Source organism: Ambystoma mexicanum, chromosome 12 (assembly GCF_040938575.1).
Source record: "Ambystoma mexicanum isolate Mex_15411 chromosome 12, UKY_AmexF1_1, whole genome shotgun sequence".
NCBI lineage: Eukaryota > Metazoa > Chordata > Amphibia > Caudata > Ambystomatidae > Ambystoma > Ambystoma mexicanum.
In genome coordinates this window covers 431851228-431872419 of record NC_090936.1, presented here as the reverse complement: position 1 = coordinate 431872419, position 21192 = coordinate 431851228, and the positions used below count along the sequence as shown (strand labels likewise).

Here is a 21192-nt window from a genome sequence, read left to right as displayed (position 1 = left end):
GGTGTGTGTGTGTGATCCGAGGTATTCAGTCATCATGGAGCCATGGAGTTCCGTTCCAATCAGTTTTTTGTGCAAACCCTCAAGTTCGTTCCTTTCGTCACCTGTTTGATCTCCATTCCCTACTGGAATACCACTCATGATATCACGCCATTAGTTCCCTTTCGCTACACCACATCTCAAAGACCCATCACCCTCCTCTCTGTGAAGAGACATTTCGAAGACACCCACTGACTCGCCTCTCTGTGAAAAGGCAATACATCAAAGGCTGCTCACCCGCCACTCAAAGAGACAACGCCCAGAAGACACCTCGACATTCTATGAAAAGGCAACACCTTACAGAGGCCCGAGCCACTTTTCTGTGAAGAGAAAACATTCCACCAAAACCTCAACAGTTTGCTCTCCCGGCACACTCTGCGCTGCGCTGTTCTTAGACCACAGCTTGCATTAGAAGGTGACGCGAGCCACTGCTTCCAGTTGACCTGCTTCCCTGGGTGAATCGTGAGAATCTTGCGCCAGACTGTGCAGAGGTTTCCGCCAGCCCTGCATTCCTCAGACTATGAGTAACCTCTGGATTTACGATGCCAGCCAGAGGGCCAGCTAACACACCTGATACGAAGATTTGCTTTCTTAATTCTTTTTTTCCCTACTCTGCTCTGGCAACACCCTCGTTCACAGGGTCAGACTGGGGCATAAAATTGTCTCGGGCACCAATGAAAAAGTGGCCCACAGTTACAAATGTCAATTCATTCCTTTTGTGACGACTGTTAAGGGGAAGGTTTGTCACACAATGTGATGCAAATTGTGCATTTTAAAGAATGTTCATTCAGTGGCACTGGTCAAAACTACTAGCCGCATGGTGAAGTCATTTATCAAACTGGCCAAAAAAGTGCCCCACTCTGACTCAGAAAACTGGCCCACACTTGCATTTGCGGTTTTGGTTCGGGCATTGCCCTGTTGCCCTCTAGGGCAGTTCGAGCCTGCGCTTGTTCACTGTTTTAGGCCGTGCTCACATCTTCTCTGTCCCTCACCGCTGTCTTCAGGTGTAATGCTAATGTATTCCCACGCAACTGTGATATCGTGCTGTTTTGTCTATAGGCCTCTGTGCCACCAAACGATGACTTGCTGGAAGTGGCGGCCTGGGCGTGGGAACTGGGAGGCGTGCCTGCACTCTCAGCACAGCAAATCCACAGCCCTTTTCTGTTGGCCTGTTCACACCGCTCTCAACCTTTGTGGGAAGAGCGCCTTGGGCCGTATCCATTGATGAATCATGTTGAACAGTCGCTGTTGCTGCATTTTCTCGCTGGAGCTGTCATTCTGTCCGTCTGGGTCTCCCCTGCAGAAGGGCACGTTTCACTGCAGCCTAAGCAGCCACGTTTGCCCCCGAAGCCCTGTGGCACTATCCCTGTAACGCCCCTCCCCGTCCAGCGCTCTTCCCTCACACCTGTTCTTCTCCTGTACCTCTGTTGCTCCCTATACATGCATATAAATATGCATACGAGTCAGCAGTGCAACGAAACCAACATTTCAGGGGGAGCGGGGCTAACTGGTGATGGGCAGGACCACTTCAGAAACGGGGCGGGCAAACGTAGAGGCTCCACCCCCTCTGTTTTATCCCAAGGGGGGGTCTGGATGGAACCCATATATACCCCTTTCCCCGCCCGTCCATCTCACACCAAACCACCAACCCCGCCGTCCCCCACCTCCCACCCACTACCCGCCAGAATCAGCTCCTCGGCCAGCATTACACATAAGCGCACACATACACACACACACTTACACAACCACTCATTCATTTAAACATCCCATTGACCATACAGTTGCTCATTTACATGCGCACCCAACCCGCATACATCATACACTCATTCACACACCACACACTCGTTCACACATACATAATGAACTAATATGCAACACGCTTTAACACAGCTAGTTTTAGTAAATGCTTCCCTCGCATCTCTGCCTAACAAAAAGCAAGTGCACACATCAGCCCCATCACTCAGATGTGAAAGAACACATAACGTTGCTATATGTTCGCTTGCATCCGTGGGGGGGTGGGGCGGGGGCTGATGTGTGGATCTCATTTTTGTAAGACAGTGCGGTGATGGAAGACTTTCCTGAAACTGGCAGCTTTAAAGTTTTGCTGCATTTGTGCAAATGCATGTTTCTGCACGAACACAGTATCACTTTAAAGTCGCAGGTTTCAGGAAAGGCTTCTCTCCCTTCTCTGACTAATGCAAAGCTATGTCCAGAAGCCCCGCTCCTCAGCTCAAATTTCAGGGGGGTGGAGGGGCTGAAACCCAGGCAGCGCCTGATACGAGTATTTAATTTCAACCTTTTCTTCCAACCTTGTAACCTTTCCACCAATCGCTGACCACTTCACTCAACTCCAGGGGCGTAATTTCACCAAAATGCCAGGGGTAGCGGAAGTGACACCACACGACCCTTAACCTCTGATGACATCACAGGAAGTGATGTCATCAGACCCTACCCCGAAGTGACATCACGGGAAGCGATGGAACACAACCTTATACCCCTTGACAAAACAGGATGTGGCATCACATAGCATTGTTTCTAAGTACACTATTAAAAATATGGTTACGGTATCACTGTAAAGTGATATACATTGCATACAGGAATGGATCAGCATATGTATGGTTTATATTTGTGTGCACAGGCCCATGTTACCAAATTACTGTGAATGCAAGCAGACGTCCATGACCAAATGATAATGATGTGTTATTATATAGCACTTACGCTTAAGCGCTTCCTATAGAACAAATATACATACAATATCACCCAACCTGTGCTGGTACTCATTTATCAACCTCAGCTGGAAGAAAGGTTGAGTTGACCTTGCCGGGAGTTGAACCTGCAACCTGTAGATCACACACACATTGCAGTAGCGAGAGCTCTCCCCACTGAGCTACCTTACCGGCTATAGCTACCAGAAAACCAGCCAATGCAGAAACAAAGAGCCACATCTGCTGGCCATAGCCCAGGAGCCGCAATTAAAATAAAAATAAAACTTTTCTTTTTTACATTTTTCTTAGGGGTAGCAAGGAAGACCACAGGGCTAGCAAGGGAGATTCCAGGGGTCACAGTTGCGACCCCAGGCAACCCCTAAATGATGCCCCTCCTTAACTCTACATTTCCTCCTCTGGAACTACCCTCCCTCTCTACACCGCAGCCTACTGATGAGCTGAAGGGCCAATGTCCCTCCGGCCAGGGGTTCTATGTCATTTCATCGACAGCTATTTTTTCAATAGGTTTTTTACCAACATTTTTTTGCTGAAAAAACCCATTGGAAAATGTTTATTTTTATTTTGGGGGTTTCCCCACAAGCCCCATCTATATAATTTGTATTACTATTCCCAACCCTTTACATGCCCTCCATCTTCCCCTATATTTTTCGATGGATTTTTTCAGCAAAATATTTCTGTTAAAAAACCTGTCGAAAAAATAGCTGTCGATAAAAGGACGGTGTACCCTGCCAGTGGCATGGCTGTGGTTCACCCTTTGGGTCGTCTACTGATCAGCAGAGGTGCAAACGTACAGGTGAGTTGAAAAGCTAGGATGGTGGTGAGTGCATTTGCTCACTGTGAGAGTAATGATGCCAATTTTCAGTTGCTGCCACCAACCTGTTATAACGTAAAGACATGCGCCTCTCTTTAAGAGCCAATTTATGGCTAAAGGGTGCTTAAACACAGGGTAGGAGATTATCCAGAGCAATGGGAGCTGTCCATCGCCCCGTACCCCCTCACCACCTGACTGCCCCCCGCCAGTACCTCTCTTAATTTTCACACAGATTCTACCATTCTTAGGACTGGTCACAAAATTATCAGATTGATTGAAAAGGAGAAGACCAGGCAGTGGTGGAGGGATATTTGTCGTTGTGGGCAAGTGTGTTTTTGATGCCCCTCCTATTGTCACAAGGGTTGTTTTGAAGCTGATTCACACATGCATGCAGTGGAGCAAATCAGGCGATGCAGTGAGCATTTCAGATTTTCCCCCTGCTACCATATACCCTGGTCACAAAGCCTTCGAGTGGAGAACATCTGGGGCTACTTGAGGAAGCTACGAGATGCTCATGTGCAAATGCGATTCACCAAGTCATTCTCAAGGGATTTCCGAGATGCCTTAGGAAGCGCCAGAGTTTCTCTAGGCTCATGCAGGGCACGAGCCGAGGACCCGCGTGGGTGGACGGCATCCGTCTACCTTTTTTGAGAGGCTGGACGCCGTTCCCCCTGTGTGTCTATGGAATAAAAAAAATGGTGCATGCATTTGAAGTGGGTAGTGCTGCAGCTGGGATTTGAACCCCGGTCATTTAGCTGTGAGAGAAGACACTTAACCATAAGACCACTTGAATCATCTACCATACAGCATGACAATGGCCCTCCTTCCAAGTCTGGCAGTCCGGAAATAAGGGTGCCGGTAGCAACCTACTGGCATCGTTTCCGGACCGGCAGATTACAACTATACCTGCACGGGCCGTTGCTCCCGGCAGGTCTGATCCGGCCCCTGCAAGCATGGTTTTCACAGAAGCATCAGTTAATATTTCCACTGCCTGACATCCGGTGGCACCGGGATATCAGGCGGTGGAACGTTGTTACGAGTGAGGCGGTAACTCGCCGGGAGCCAAACTCGTAATGAGAGCCAATGTCTCATATTGACATCCTGCTATACAGGACATGTTTTGTTCATGATTCTTGGATCCTTTACGGTGTGTACTTTTTACAATTAGCCATCAACAATGCAATGGGAAAACATATTCTATTGACATATGTTTATTTGTCTGGTGTACTTTCTACAACCACACAAGACAAGTTGAATGAAATGTGCATATTTAACGAATGGAAATGTTACCTTCCTATGACGTGAACTGGGTCCCTTGGCTCACCGTGGTCTAAAACCTGCCCTGTGGAAATGCAGGGCACGCTCCACCCAGAAGTGACCGTATATTGAATTAGTACCCGGCAAGGGGGAGGGTGGCGGCTTCCCTGCCAATGGGGGGCTCAGAATGTGGGCTGCGCTCGGGCCTGTAACCATGGGCCCCGGGAGCATTACCTTATGTGATAATGGGCCGCAGCCTCTGGCCTTATTGGCTAAGAAATCAACATCTGGGCTATTTTGCTGGTGGCCCCATATAAGCGTCAATGCGGATTTGGTTCTGAGCAGGGATTAGGCACTATGGTACAACCCATAGGGCAAGATGGGGCGCCATGAAATCTAGTTGAGGCCATCAAATGGTCCAGTTTATTGTTATCTGGATCCATGGCAGAGTTAATAAAATAAGTTAGCAACTAAAAAGAGAGACATATGGGTGACTTCCACTCAGACCCTCCTCCCACTCAAGGCAGGTGGACTCGTGTGCATGGGGAGCCAATCATACCACGCAAAGAGCATTGATAGGCCGGTGTAATAATATTGCAATGTGAAGCCAGTTGGGGATTGGCAGGTCTATGTTGGCTGTCCATTTACCTGCCTACTTCTGACCCATAGACCCTTTAACCCCTTAAGTGCCAGGCTAATATGCAAGTCTATGCAAAAAGGACGAGCATACCTTGCCTACGCTATACGTTCCCTACCCTTTGACTGCAGGGGACCTTCTTGAATCCACTTAATGTCTGAGTCGCCATCTTATTCGCTGGAAGGCCTTTGCACACTTTTTCTATCGTTGTGTTACTTTCCAGCGGTTCACCTGAGCACCCTCCCTGCAGCCTTACACAGGGTGGGAAACTGGAAGTGCTCAGCTGCGCCTTCCTCTCCAATCACCCAATCACCTGAACGCACACAGTATGGAACTTTTTAAACGAAACAGACGTGTCTTGAGTGGAGGAGGACTGCCCTTATAAGGGACTGGTTTCTGCTGGAGCTCAATAGAAAGCTTTGCTAAAAAGACACCAGGACAGATGGATATACTTCAAATGGGAAAAAGGTTGTCGTGACCTGCAAGCTGACCCCAAGGAATTAGCAAGCTGCACACATCAGGCAGGCACAGGCAACCACGGGCAAGGTGACACTTTTCCTAGGCCCAAGATTATGGCTGGGGCCATGGAAGAGGATTACATGTCTTTATACAGAGATATTATATGCCAAATCACTAATATATCGAAACATATACCTTGAAACCCTGAATAATGATTTTTAAAAATGTTTTTTTAATTTTTGGGGTGTCCCCCCAAACCCCTGTTTCTGACCCCTAAAAACATATCCCGACCGTTTCCCCCCAAAATTAACCCTTTACCCCACCATAAATATATTCGATATAAAGGTTTTCAAGGTATATGTTTGGATATATAAGTGATTCGGTATATCATTTTCGATAAAGACTGTATACCATGGCAGAGGGACTTCCACGCGTCGCAGAGAAGGGCGTGTCACCCTTCAGTCTAGGATTTCCAAGTTATCAATAAAAACATGCATTCTTAAACATGCATGCAGTAATGATCTCATTTTGGGGGCTGTCCTTCCTATGGGATGTCGGGAGGGGGCAGTGCGGTAGGCACAGAACCTAACCCACACAGAGACAGAGGCTTATCATTTGCACAAGATGTGCTCTGTCCCGGCAGGGAGTTTTCTGGGGTCAGGAAGGAACCACTTTATCCATAACTACACCCCCCCCCCACGCCCCCTGCAGTGTTGTGGGTTCATTGGAGGAAGAGGCCACGAGAGTCACAGGTTGCCTACCCCTTTTGGAAGTAAAACATTGCATGGCTGTAGTGTCCTCCACTCTCAAACGCCTGCTGCTCTGAGGTAGGGTGACCAGATGTCCCGGTTTTGCTGGGACAGTCCCGAAAATGGGTCTCCTGTACCCCCATCCCGAGAGTTTTTTTAAATTTTAAAACCCAGTCCCAGTTTTCGGGAAATGAAGGGTCTTCAACAGTTATAAAGTACATAAATATTATAATAGACTCGAGATTTTTGCACAGTAGGTTGGGCTCGAACCCCGTCCTAGGCACACACATTCACTGATAGTGCCACAGAGACCAGTTGGTAAAAGAATGAACTAGAAGGCCTGGAATGTGAATCAGAGCAAAATCTCTTTTTAGTAATATGCTGATACCAACAGTCAAAACCATGCAATTTATATGCAGGAACAGCGCTGGAAATACTGTGGGATGGAGGGGGGGTTGGAGGTGGGGGCGGTTTGAGTGGGCGGGTGCAGGGTTGGGGGAAGGGCTGTGAGGCGATAGTCCTTCTTTCATGTTGTTGGCCGTCCGGTTTATGTCTAGAAAATCTGGTTACCCTACTCTGAGGTCCCATCTACTACTGTTCCTACCAGTTGCAAGAGTCAATCTCCTCAACAATTAGAACTATTTGCCTCACCTCACCCTTCACTCAGCCAAAATGCTTACCTCTGTTCTCGTACTCAGTAAACTCGAGACTCCCCCATCTACTCTTTTTATCCCTTCAACAAAGTCCTGAACTTCGTTACTCACACCTTCCCGTACCCCCACCACCTCTGCACACCACCACAATGCTGGCTGGCTCTCAATGCAAACCACTCTCTCCTTAAACTCCTTCTTGTGTTCAAATCCATCCGCAGGCTTGCCGGCCCTCCCCCACCTTGCTGACTGCATCTGCCTGTACTGTCCCTCAGGCCCCCTATGCTCCTCCTCCCTCCTTCACCTCTCCACTCCCCCTGCTCCTCCATCTTCGCCTTACTTGCCTCACTTCACTAGAACGCATGCCCCCAAATCGATATCAACACCACCTCTTATCTTGAGTACTTTAAGGCCATACTCAAGCCCCACCTTCTGTCCCACGAAGGGGCTATCCACACCCTCTCCAACTGACACAAGTACTCTCCAACCAAAATACCTGTTTCCTATGTTTAGCTGTAAATATGAGTATGTTTAAGTCTATAATGAATGGCACTAGGAATATATGATAGCCGGCTGTTGTTTCTTTCCCTTTGTGCTAGGTTTCTGTATCCCACAATGCGTCCTCTTCCACAGATGGCTACACATGCCCAGATAGATACCCGCAATGTATTATAAAATCACAGTATCTGTGGACTGTTTTCGTTGCCTCGTCTATTGAGTGGCCACGCGTGTTATGTATGGAGCGAGGAGCACCACCTCCATTGCACGGAGAAGAAATCTATATCCATGAATGGGGAGAGTTAGAAGAAGCTCAAGGCTGAAAAGGCCACCATGTCGCTTATAGGCTGAGGAAAGGAGCACAATATCTCTTAGACTGGGAAGGGCACTATCTGCCTGATAAAGCCAGCAAGCGGGAAAGAAGGGCGAGAAGTCACTTATGGGTGTGAATGGGCACCCTAACCCTCAAGCAAGACAACGCGCAGCACCACAGGTTCGATCCCCGGGTCTGCGCTTAGAAACCTCTCGGTATTAAGCGCGTTATAAATAACTTATCGTATCATATCATGAACCGGTGTATCAGACACTATCCTTCTAGTGCGGATTACAAATGGCGCAGGTCGTTATGACCCTGTGAATAGGATGCGTTGCAAAGGAGCGGCTGACACTGCGACTGTGAGCTGAGCCAAGAAGCACGCGGCTGGGTACTATTATTTCCCGGAGACTATGTTGTATTAGAAAACAAGGTAAGGCAAGAATTCCCAAAATAGTGAGATCAGAGACCTTGGAAACTTTCATGTTTGTCCCACCCTGACACTGTTAGAATAGAGCAATCCCCAGGAGGCAATCCTGTTTTGATTGTGGATAGACCCTTGGTCACTGTGGGTGTTAATCCCAACCACTTCCTGTATCAATAAAAACGGACGTTTGAAATGCAATTTTCCGACATCACGTGGTTTGTGGAACTTCTTCAGAGCGCCATCTGGGCCTGCAGCGTAATCAAAAGCAGGCCTTTCAGGGGTATTACTGGAGTGTTAGTGAGCAGTGTCACGCTTGGTAATAGTCGCGACTCACACGCAGCTCCGCGTTCGTCAGCAAGCGCCATATTGCTGACCGTGAGCCTGGAAGAGGCATATTTCTGCAACGGGCCTACTTGCCAGCGTGCTGCTGCCGCAGGAGACACGGGCCCGTTGCGGAAGCAGTCCTGAGTCCTCACCTTTTGCCTTGAAGGAAGGGAGCGGGTACTTTGAGGTCAAAGGTGATGGCCACAGAGAGCCAGGAATTTGTGGTGATTTATAGGGGCAGGTGAAAGCGTCACAGGAGTCATGTGAGGCGGGATGGCAACGCTTTTTGTGTGTTTTTTCAGACTGACTAAGACACAAAGGGGAAGTGTGGAAGGATGTAAGGAGGTCAGGTATTTCTACATTTTGTGAAGGGGGTTCTATAGGAAGTAAAATACCCGAGGGAAGCACGAGGAGTGTGGAAGGACCGCAGGAATTATATTTTGTTGTCTATGGATCCCCCACATGACTTGGCCCTCCATCTGCCGTACTGTTAGTACACAGCGACAGCTCTGGGCCTGAGTATGGAGGGGTTCGGAGGGGGGGGCGATGATCGGGGCATACGCAGCATAACATTGTACATTGGCAGATATCAACAAGGGAGTGGTTTCACCTCAGGGTGTTGTGTGAGGTCATAGACTACTCGTGCTTCACTCTGATTGTGTAAGGTGTCACCTGGACCTCTGGACAGAAAATGTCCAAGTTTGATGCCTTCCCACCTACATTAAAATTATATATGCTATATATATTATATTTAAAATGTATGAACCTCAGCACTGGAGAATTGAAAGCCTGTTTTCTTCTTTTTCAAACAAATCCTCTAAAATGGAGGCATTATTCAACGATCCTGATATAGTAAGATTCTGCTCTAATACCCTTTTCTGCATTAATACCCTTACGCTGCATTAATACCCGTATGCTGCAATAATCGGTTTGCAAAAGGTTTACAGTGTTTTGACCCAACTCCAAGCTTCAACACAACCTGAGCATGCATATTTTGCATACAATGGTGATTTGACACGGTATGAAAAAAATATGAACATAACAATGGCGCTTATGACGATCAAATCACGATCTGTGTTGTTTGGCCATGGCAGAATTGTTCACGGCGGAATTGAGTGTAGTCAGTTTCGCAGCTAACGCAGTTTAAGGCAGCCAAAGTCCACAAATCTCTGTTCCCCCATACATGGGCGTCATTTTAGGGGGGACAGGGGTGTTTGTCCCCCCCAACTTTCATAGCACACGATTTTGTCCCCATTCATTTGAATGGGGCATTTTTTTTTCAGATGACATGTCCCCCCAACATTTTCAGCAACGTTACTCCACTGCCCCCATACCCTCAATACATCCTGCCCCATCACCCCGCTTACCTTTTCCTTGGCCGCTGCCTATCCTCATCAGTTCGGTCCCTCTAACGTGGGTCGGATCCGACACCGCAGGGTCCCCTTTTTTTGTTTTCATCCCCTGCTTCCAATCTTCAGGAATTGGGGGACATCACCACAACCCACCAAGGCAAACAATGCCAAACATGGGGAGCGGGAGACACCCCCTAAACCCCATCTCCCCATGTTCAGCATTTATTACACAATTTGATTTAATTTTCTCGATCGAATGGTACTGGCCGAATTCAGTCAGATGTACCACTCGATCAATAAAATTTCCATCAAATTGGGTAGTACCTCAGATCACACAACAAGATCAAAGATAAGCTCCATCTAAACTTATTGTATGTATAAACGCACCACTTTGGTCGACATCTGACGCAGGGACCGCTATCCATCACACATTTTTAGAATGCTGCTACGGCCACAACAAATTCAGTCCAGCTGGACACGTAACGTCTTCGCCCTCCCTTGTGACCTCCTTCAGCGCCCATTGACAAGCCTAACCTCCTGCATTGCTTATTGGAGCCTAACCAGCCCACCTAATTCCTAATCTTGGCCAAATGCACACACGCAATCTAAGCCTTTTCTGAGAATGTTCCCACTTCGGTCCCCAAGAGCGTCCGTACCATAAAGCACGTTGAGGCCATACAAGTGGGAAAAAGCGCAATATAAATGACAACTACTACATCTACTACTAATAACCATTTCATTAATGGGCTGAGTGATTCTGTCACACACCAACATACTACCCGATTTCTTTGCTCTCTGTGTTTAACTGTTATTTACCTTGTAACTGATAAACTATGTTACCCATATTCGGCGGTTCAGTGAAGCGGCTACCAAGCGGTGTGAGTGGACGATTTACTTTTTTTGTAGATCTGTACCCATCTGTTAAGTTATTGTAAGGCGACTTACAAGTATTTAATTACTGCTTTGCTTGTACTGCAGTTGAGCACCATATTACAACCATTTTACAGCCAGCACTTTATTTTTACATTTTGTGTTGTTTGTCACTTTGCTTTTAGGTTTTTCGGCCAGATTGTAGCATGGTGATCCACTTCACAAGACATATGTCATTTGGTGTTTCAGGCTATGATTGGTTGCGCACCATGCAACCTTATGATATAACTCCTCCTCAAATGCTGTTCATGGGTGCAGGAGTTGGAGGTTTTGGCTGGTCCTATGAAACATTGCGTCAGAACAGGAGTGTAACTACCGTCGCCCTAGCCCCACAATCTTGCCCCTCCTGCCCTACTGTGATCCAATTTGTGCCCTCTCAGCCACAGTGGTGCAGCCAACCACCGCCTTTGGAGCCCTCCTCTGTCCGAGTGCACCCCCACTGCCACTCAGTATATTGGTGCTGCCAGCACTCATTCATTAGTAGAGCTCCTGAGGACCTATTCCGTTGGTGACGGTGCGTTATATAAGTACCTTTAGCATAACATAACATTAGTGATTAGAAAACAGTGTGCAGAAGTGAACTGCTAAGGAGACAAGCAGCCCATGTGTTGTTGCTGTTAGGCAATCAGGAGGTTCCTCGCCTGCGCTGCATAGCTAACACATCCCTGCCTCCACTTACTGGTCCCGGAGCAGGTTGACGCATCCTGCTGTACCTGAGCCCCACCAGCCAGAGAACTCGATGCCCAAGCACCCAGTTAAGCAATGCATCTTTGTAAGAGTTTGAATGAAAGTGTGGGCTTGCATGTGAGTCTGGGTGTGTGCATGTATGTGTTTGTGTGTGCGCGTGAGAGCGATAAGTGCATGCGCATTGTTTGGTGGCATAGGGGCTGCACCAGCATTATGAAAGTGATAGTGATGGACTGTAATAAGGCTGGCATGTATTGTGGCTGTGATATCATGAAAGTGATGGATAGCATGATTGCTGGCATATATTGTGGCTGCAGCTTCATGAAAGGGATTTACCCTTGTACCGCTGGCCTATTTTGTTGGCCCAGCATCATGAACGTGATTTGTGGTGTGTTTGATGGCATTGCTAGCATATATTGTGGGCACAGGCATGAGGGGACTATGTGCAATGCTCCTGTGTACTGTTGGCGACCTGGCATCTATTGCGTCTCTTCATGCATCATCCTAGAGAACCAATTGTAAATGGTATGGTTTGTAATCGATTTTGCTTAAATATTGTGCTGTAGAATGCACAATTGTAACCCATTATTTGCTGGGAGAATCCCCCCAAGTCCCCAGAACTCCATAATATCATTTTGGGCTCCACCGCTATGCTCAGTGGTCCACACTAACTCAGGTAGATGTTTATGCTCCTCCACTGAAAACATCCGCCAGCCGCTAACAATGAGACATCATTTATTTATTTATTTATTTATTTATTCATTTCAAGAAACACTTGTGTACAGGTGCGTTATAAATGCCACATCGTATCATATCATTTGCAAAGTGCGCACAAACCCTCAGGCATCAGGCACTTAGAATGCGGGTGTTCCCTTGTACCAAAAGGTGCCGCCGCCAATGCGCAGGCCCGGAAAGCCCCGTGTGTTCAATATCAGTTTCTGCCTCTGTTTGAATGTGAAAAACAGGGTTTTTAATTGAATGGGATTTACAACACAAATGCCTCTAATCATTTTAATAGCATTAGTTTTTAATATCAGTTCATGAAATCAGCATTACAAATACAGGGATTCAATTAAGTGTCAAAGGTATTTAAAATGTGTAAACTATCATAAAGGCACCCTGCTGTGTATATATTTTGTCGGTAAAAAACGCACATTTGAAGCGGAGTCACTCTGCCCCCCCCTGCAGGGGCTCCTCCAGTATTCTGTGTTACGCCCCTGTACCAGAGGTAGTGGATTCAAAGTCGTACATATTGTATTATCAAGACAGATCGCGGCCCCCCGCTGATTCAAATGCTTTTGCTGGGGAAAGTGTGCCCCTGTTGCTGATTCAAATGCTTTTGCTGGGGAAAGTGTGTCCCTGTATGAAGAAATGAAAGCTGGGTGGAGTCAGTCAGAAAGGGGGGTTATGACAAGACAACCCAAAGTGATATTAACGAATCGCAAATAACGAAATACATTTTAAACGAAACCTGAATAGCGAAAAATACCGAATTTCTAGTAAGAAATATGCATGGGGGGGGTTGGGTAAAGGATTACAATGGATGGGGAGGGGGTTAGGTTGTGATTATAAACCAAGGGAAATGGGGGGTTTAGGGGGGGTGTCCCAAAATTAGGCATTTAGGATCACTAACATTATTTTCGTTATAATTGTTTTTCGTTAAAATCACATTGATCCAATCCAAAGTCGTGTCCTTCAGCGGGGCGCAAGGGGATACCACGTTGACTTAAAATGGCACGGGGCTCCAAAAATGTTGCTTCATCTCAGGCAGCATAAATCCTTGCCCTTACCCTGAAGCCTGATTGTGACGCGAGGGGGTTGCAGCCCAGAGTGAAGTAATAACAAACAAATAACAAAAAAGAATTGGGTATTTTTTCGTTGTAAAAGTTGTTATAAAATACTTCTCTGTTTTTTTATTCGTTATAATCACATAGAACCATCCTACTTCTCTGCCTAAGCTCTAGTGCTCCACAGGCGCTGAGTTATTTTGTCTCCCCTTTTTTTATTCCCAGGATAATTTATCGGACTAACAAATATTAGCTTATTTCATGAAGTCATTTCTTCCATTTGAATCATTCCCATTAATCATTCCCAAAATAATACAGTGTGATTCCCACGATAAGGTAACGTTTGCTGATTGCCACAGTAAAGTGAAAATGCTCGATAATTCAAAAGTCTTCCCTGCCCTCACTGGCAGTCAGCATGTGTCCCCATGCCCTTTTCTAGGTCCCCCACTCCCGTTCCATGTGTATTTTCTCTATGATCCTCTGCCATTACCCACTTTCACTCTCTGGTTTGCACGACGCATTGTCTTTTCAATCCCCGTAGAATTCCCCAATAACCTAAAAGGTTTCTCCCTCAAACGGGCTCCCCATCCCACCCCAAACTCCCCCACTGAATCTGTTCCTCTTTATCCCTTCCCACCTATAGTCTTGCAGTCTGATATTAAACATTTTTCCTCCTCCAAATATCATTTTGAGCACTTTACATGTTTGGCTTTTTTCGGTATTACTACAGGAATCACTCGCTGCAAGCCAAAAGAAAATGGCGTCTTTTCCTTTCTGGGAGACCTCTTAGTCTTTCTGCTGAAAAGCACCATGGGAGATATACAAAGGTTTTTAGGTAGCAAGTAGCATCCCCTTCTCTGTCAAACATCATCTTAAAAACTGTTGAATGGATTTACCTCAAACTTACTTCTTATTTAGTACTAATCCGCCCAGAGGTTTTCGCCCTACTGGTGTTCATTTTAAGCACTTTTTCTCTATGGGAAGATGAATGGGACAAGACTGAAAACAAAATTTTTGTGTTTTTTTAAATAACATTTCCAACGTTAAACGAATTTTCCCCAAAATGTTGAGTTTGTGGGCCTTGGACAAACTTTTTTTGGGGAATCGTTCATCCAAAACCGCCCAGCGAGTCAAAACTTATTAGTAATACAATTTTGGGGCAAGTCTATGGCAACGAGTTTCACCTTAACTATAGGGCAGTGACTGCTGCCCTATAATATGTATATATACATACATAATTATTTTAAAAAGAGCATGCAGAGGGACGAAAAACAGTTTTCCTACCGCACACTACCTTTCTACTCACTACTGTTTCTATTTATGAACATTAGCTAGTCAGTTCACATTAGCTAGTCTGCAGGTAGCTAGTCTGCAGGTAGAAAAGAAAAGGTCACATTAGCTAGTCTGCAGGTAGAAAAGAAAAGGTCACATTAGCTAGTCTGCAGGTAGAAAAGAAAAGGTCACAGCTAGTCCGCAGGTAGAAAAGAAAAGGTCACATTAGCAGGTCTGCAGGGAGAAAAGAAAAGGTCACATTAGCCAGTCTGCAGGTAGAAAACAAAAGGTCACATTAGCTAGTCCACAGGTAGAAAAGAAAAGGTCACATTAGCTAGTCTGCCGGTAGAAAAGAAAAGGTCGCATTAGCTGGACTGCAGGGAGAAAAGAAAAGGTCACATTAGCTAGTCTGCAGGTAGAAAAGAAAAGGTCACATTAGCTAGTCTGCGGGTAGAAAAGAAAAGGTCACATTAGCTGGTCTCCAGGTAGAAAAGAAAAGGTCACGTTAGCTAGTCTGCAGGTAGAAAAGAAAAGGTCACATTAGCTAGTCTGCAGGTAGAAAAGAAAAGGTCACATTAGCTGGTCTGCAGGGAGAAAAGAAAAGGTCACATAAGCTGGTCTGCAGGTAGAAAAGAAAAGGTCGCATTAGCTAGTCTGCAGGTAGAAAAGAAAAGGTCACATTAGCTGGTCTGCAGGGAGAAAAGAAAAGGTCGCATTAGCTAGTCTGCAGGTAGAAAAGAAAAGGTCACATTAGCTGGTCTGCAGGGAGAAAAGAAAAGGTCACATTAGCTAGTCTGCAGGTAGAAAAGAAAAGGTCACATTAGCTGGTCTGCAGGGAGAAAAGAAAAGGTCGCATTAGCTAGTCTGCAGGTAGAAAAGAAAAGGTCACATTAGCTGGTCTGCGGGTAGAAAAGAAAAGGTCGCATTAGCTAGTCTGCAGGTAGAAAAGAAAAGGTCACATTAGCTGGTCTGCAGGGAGAAAAGAAAAAGTCACATTAGCTTTTCTGCAGGTAGAAAATAAAAGGTCACATTAGCTGGTCTGCAGGGATAAAAGAAAAGGTCACATTAGCTAGTCTGCAGGTAGAAAAGAAAAGGTCACATTAGCTGGTCTTCGGGTAGAAAAGAAAAGGTCACATTAGCTAGTCTGCAGGTAGAAAAGAAAAGGTCACATTAGCTGGTCTGCAGGTAGAAAAGAAAAGGTCACATTAGCTAGTCTGCAGGTAGAAAAGAAAAGGTCACATTAGCTGGTCTGTAGGGAGAAAAGAAAAGGTCACATTAGCTGGTCTGCAGGGAAGAAAAGAAAAGGTCACATTAGCTAGTCTGCGGGTAGAAAAGAAAAGGTCACATTAGCTGGTCTGCAGGGAGAAAAGAAAAGGTCGCATTAGCTAGTCTGCAGGTAGAAAAGAAAGGTCACATTAGCTGGTCTGCAGGGAGAAAAGAAAAGGTCACATTAGCTAGTCTGCAGGTAGAAAAGAAAAGGTCACATTAGCTGGTCTGCAGGTAGAAAAGAAAAGGTCACATTAGCTGGTCTGCAGGGAGAAAAGAAAAGGTCACATTAGCTAGTCTGCAGGTAGAAAAGAAAAGGTCACATTAGCTGGTCTGCAGGGAGAAAAGTAAAGGTCACATTAGCTGGTCTGCAGGTAGAAAAGAAAAGGTCACATTAGCTGGTCTGCAGGGAGAAAAGAAAAGGTCACATTAGCTAGTCTGCAGGTAGAAAATAAAAGGTCACATTAGCTGGTATGCAGGGAGAAAAGAAAAGGTCGCATTAGCTAGTCTGCAGGTAGAAAAGAAAAGGTCACATTAGCTGGTCTTCGGGTAGAAAAGAAAAGGTCACATTAGCTAGTCTGCAGGTAGAAAAGAAAAGGTCACATTAGCTGGTCTGCAGGGAGAAAAGAAAAGGTCACATTAGCTGGTCTGCAGGGATAAAAGAAAAGGTCACATTAGCTAGTCTGCAGGCAGAAAAGAAAAGGTCACATTAGCTGGTCTGCGGGTAGAAAAGAAAAGGTCACATTAGCTAGTCTGCGGGTAGAAAAGAAAAGGTCACATTAGCTGGTCTGCAGGGAGAAAAGAAAAGGTCACATTAGCTAAAGAAAAGGTCACATTAGCTGGTCTGCAGGGAGAAAAGAAAAGGTCACATTAGCTGGTCTGCAGGGAGAAAAGAAAAGGTCACATTAGCTGGTCTGCAGGTAGAAAAGAAAAGGTCACATTAGCTGGTCTGCAGGGAGAAAAGAAAAGGTCACATTAGCTAGCCTGCAGGCAGAAAACAAAAGGTCACATTAGCTGGTCTGCAGGGAGAAAAGAAAAGGTCACATTAGCAAAACTGCAGGTAGAAAAGAAAAGGTCACATTAGCTGGTCTGCAGGTAGAAAAGAAAAGGTCACATTAGCTGGTCTGCAGGCAGAAAAGAAAAGGTCACATTAGCTGGTCTGCAGGTAGAAAAGAAAAGGTCACATTAGCTGGTCTGCAGGGAGAAAAGAAAAGGTCACATTAGCTAGTCTGCAGGGAGAAAAGAAAAGGTCACATTAGCTGGTCTGCAGGGAGAAAAGAAAAGGTCACATTAGCTAGTCTGCAGGCAGAAAAGAAAAGTTCACATTAGCTGGTCTGCAGGTAGAAAAGAAAAGGTCACATTAGCTAGTCTGCGGGTAGAAAAGAAAAGGTCACATTAGCTGGTCTGCAGGGAGAAAAGAAAAGGTCACATTAGCTAGCCTGCAGGCAGAAAACAAAAGGTCACATTAGCTGGTCTGCAGGGAGAAAAGAAAAGGTCACATTAGCTAGTCTGCGGGTAGAAAAGAAAAGGTCGCATTAGCTAGTCTGCAGGTAGAAAAGAAAAGGTCACATTAGCTGGTCTTCGGGTAGAAAAGAAAAGGTCACATTAGCTAGTCTGCAGGTAGAAAAGAAAAGGTCACATTAGCTGGTCTGCAGGGAGAAAAGAAAAGGTCACATTAGCTGGTCTGCAGGGATAAAAGAAAAGGTCACATTAGCTAGTCTGCAGGCAGAAAAGAAAAGGTCACATTAGCTAAAGAAAAGGTCACATTAGCTGGTCTGCAGGGAGAAAAGAAAAGGTCACATTAGCTGGTCTGCAGGGAGAAAAGAAAAGGTCACATTAGCTGGTCTGCAGGTAGAAAAGAAAAGGTCACATTAGCTGGTCTGCAGGGAGAAAAGAAAAGGTCACATTAGCTAGCCTGCAGGCAGAAAACAAAAGGTCACATTAGCTGGTCTGCAGGGAGAAAAGAAAAGGTCACATTAGCAAAACTACAGGTAGAAAAGAAAAGGTCACATTAGCTGGTCTGCAGGTAGAAAAGAAAAGGTCACATTAGCTGGTCTGCAGGCAGAAAAGAAAAGGTCACATTAGCTGGTCTGCAGGTAGAAAAGAAAAGGTCACATTAGCTGGTCTGCAGGGAGAAAAGAAAAGGTCACATTAGCTAGTCTGCAGGGAGAAAAGAAAAGGTCACATTAGCTGGTCTGCAGGGAGAAAAGAAAAGGTCACATTAGCTAGTCTGCAGGCAGAAAAGAAAAGGTCACATTAGCTGGTCTGCAGGTAGAAAAGAAAAGGTCACATTAGCTAGTCTGCGGGTAGAAAAGAAAAGGTCACATTAGCTGGTCTGCAGGGAGAAAAGAAAAGGTCACATTAGCTAGCCTGCAGGCAGAAAACAAAAGGTCACATTAGCTGGTCTGCAGGGAGAAAAGAAAAGGTCACATTAGCTAGTCTGCGGGTAGAAAAGAAAAGGTCACATTAGCTGGTCTGCAGGTAGAAAAGAAAAGGTCACATTAGCTAGTCTGCGGGTAGAAAAGAAAAGGTCACATTAGCTGGTCTGCAGGGAGAAAAGAAAAGGTCACATCAGCTAGCCTGCAGGCAGAAAACAAAAGGTCACATTAGCTGGTCTGCAGGGAGAAAAGAAAAGGTCACATTAGCTAGTCTGCGGGTAGAAAAGAAAAGGTCACATTAGCTAGTCTGCGGGTAGAAAAGAAAAGGTCACATTAGCTAGTCTGCGGGTAGAAAAGAAAAGGTCACATTAGCTAGTCTGCGGGTAGAAAAGAAAAGGTCACATTAGCTAGTCTGCGGGTAGAAAAGAAAAGGTCACATTAGCTAGTCTGCGGGTAGAAAAGAAAAGGTCACATTAGCTAGTCTGCGGGTAGAAAAGAAAAGGTCACATTAGCTAGTCTGCGGGTAGAAAAGAAAAGGTCACATTAGCTAGTCTGCGGGTAGAAAAGAAAAGGTCACATTAGCTAGTCTGCAGGGAGAAAAGAAAAGGTCACATTAGCTAGTCTGCAGGGAGAAAAGAAAAGGTCACATTAGCTGGTCTGCAGGGAGAAAAGAAAAGGTCACATTAGCTAGTCTGCAGGGAGAAAAGAAAAGGTCGCATTAGCTGGTCTGCAGGGAGAAAAGAAAAGGTCACATAAGCTGGTCTGCAGGTAGAAAAGAAAAGGTCGCATTAGCTAGTCTGCAGGTAGAAAAGAAAAGGTCACATTAGCTGGTCTGCAGGGAGAAAAGAAAAGGTCGCATTAGCTAGTCTGCAGGTAGAAAAGAAAAGGTCACATTAGCTAGTCTGCAGGTAGAAAAGAAAAGGTCGCATTAGCTGGACTGCAGGGAGAAAAGAAAAGGTCACATTAGCTAGTCTGCAGGTAGAAAAGAAAAGGTCACATTAGCTAGTCTGCGGGTAGAAAAGAAAAGGTCACATTAGCTGGTCTCCAGGTAGAAAAGAAAAGGTCACGTTAGCTAGTCTGCAGGTAGAAAAGAAAAGGTCACATTAGCTAGTCTGCAGGTAGAAAAGAAAAGGTCACATTAGCTGGTCTGCAGGGAGAAAAGAAAAGGTCGCATTAGCTAGTCTGCAGGTAGAAAAGAAAAGGTCACATTAGCTGGTCTGCAGGGAGAAAAGAAAAGGTCACATTAGCTAGTCTGCAGGTAGAAAAGAAAAGGTCACATTAGCTGGTCTGCAGGGAGAAAAGAAAAGGTCGCATTAGCTAGTCTGCAGGTAGAAAAGAAAAGGTCACATTAGCTGGTCTGCGGGTAGAAAAGAAAAGGTCGCATTAGCTAGTCTGCAGGTAGAAAAGAAAAGGTCACATTAGCTGGTCTGCAGGGAGAAAAGAAAAAGTCACATTAGCTTTTCTGCAGGTAGAAAAGAAAAGGTCACATTAGCTGGTCTGCAGGGATAAAAGAAAAGGTCACATTAGCTAGTCTGCAGGTAGAAAAGAAAAGGTCACATTAGCTGGTCTTCGGGTAGAAAAGAAAAGGTCACATTAGCTAGTCTGCAGGTAGAAAAGAAAAGGTCACATTAGCTGGTCTGCAGGTAGAAAAGAAAAGGTCACATTAGCTAGTCTGCAGGTAGAAAAGAAAAGGTCACATTAGCTGGTCTGTAAGGAGAAAAGAAAAGGTCACATTAGCTGGTCTGCAGGGAAGAAAAGAAAAGGTCACATTAGCTAGTCTGCGGGTAGAAAAGAAAAGGTCACATTAGCTGGTCTGCAGGGAGAAAAGAAAAGGTCGCATTAGCTAGTCTGCAGGTAGAAAAGAAAGGTCACATTAGCTGGTCTGCAGGGAGAAAAGAAAAGGTCACATTAGCTAGTCTGCAGGTAGAAAAGAAAAGGTCACATTAGCTGGTCTGCAGGTAGAAAAGAAAAGGTCACATTAGCTGGTCTGCAGGGAGAAAAGAAAAGGTCACATTAGCTAGTCTGCAGGTAGAAAAGAAAAGGTCACATTAGCTGGTCTGCAGGGAGAAAAGTAAAGGTCACATTAGCTGGTCTGCAGGTAGAAAAGAAAAGGTCACATTAGCTAGTCTGCAGGGAGAAAAGAAAAGGTCACATTAGCTAGTCTGCAGGTAGAAAATAAAAGGTCACATTAGCTGGTATGCAGGGAGAAAAGAAAAGGTCGCATTAGCTAGTCTGCAGGTAGAAAAGAAAAGGTCACATTAGCTGGTCTTCGGGTAGAAAAGAAAAGGTCACATTAGCTAGTCTGCAGGTAGAAAAGAAAAGGTCACATTAGCTGGTCTGCAGGGAGAAAAGAAAAGGTCACATTAGCTGGTCTGCAGGGATAAAAGAAAAGGTCACATTAGCTAGTCTGCAGGCAGAAAAGAAAAGGTCACATTAGCTGGTCTGCGGGTAGAAAAGAAAAGGTCACATTAGCTAGTCTGCGGGTAGAAAAGAAAAGGTCACATTAGCTGGTCTGCAGGGAGAAAAGAAAAGGTCACATTAGCTAAAGAAAAGGTCACATTAGCTGGTCTGCAGGGAGAAAAGAAAAGGTCACATTAGCTGGTCTGCAGGGAAAAAAGAAAAGGTCACATTAG

The 21192-nt window shown here is 45.5% G+C and overlaps 1 protein-coding gene across 1 annotated transcript in view; it reads left to right on the top strand.

The window, feature by feature from the left end:
- The window catches only part of NINJ2 (ninjurin 2), a 588808-nt gene that overhangs the window by 76432 nt on the left and 491184 nt on the right, over nucleotides 1-21192 (top strand). The gene's annotated exons all lie outside the window — the stretch shown is intronic.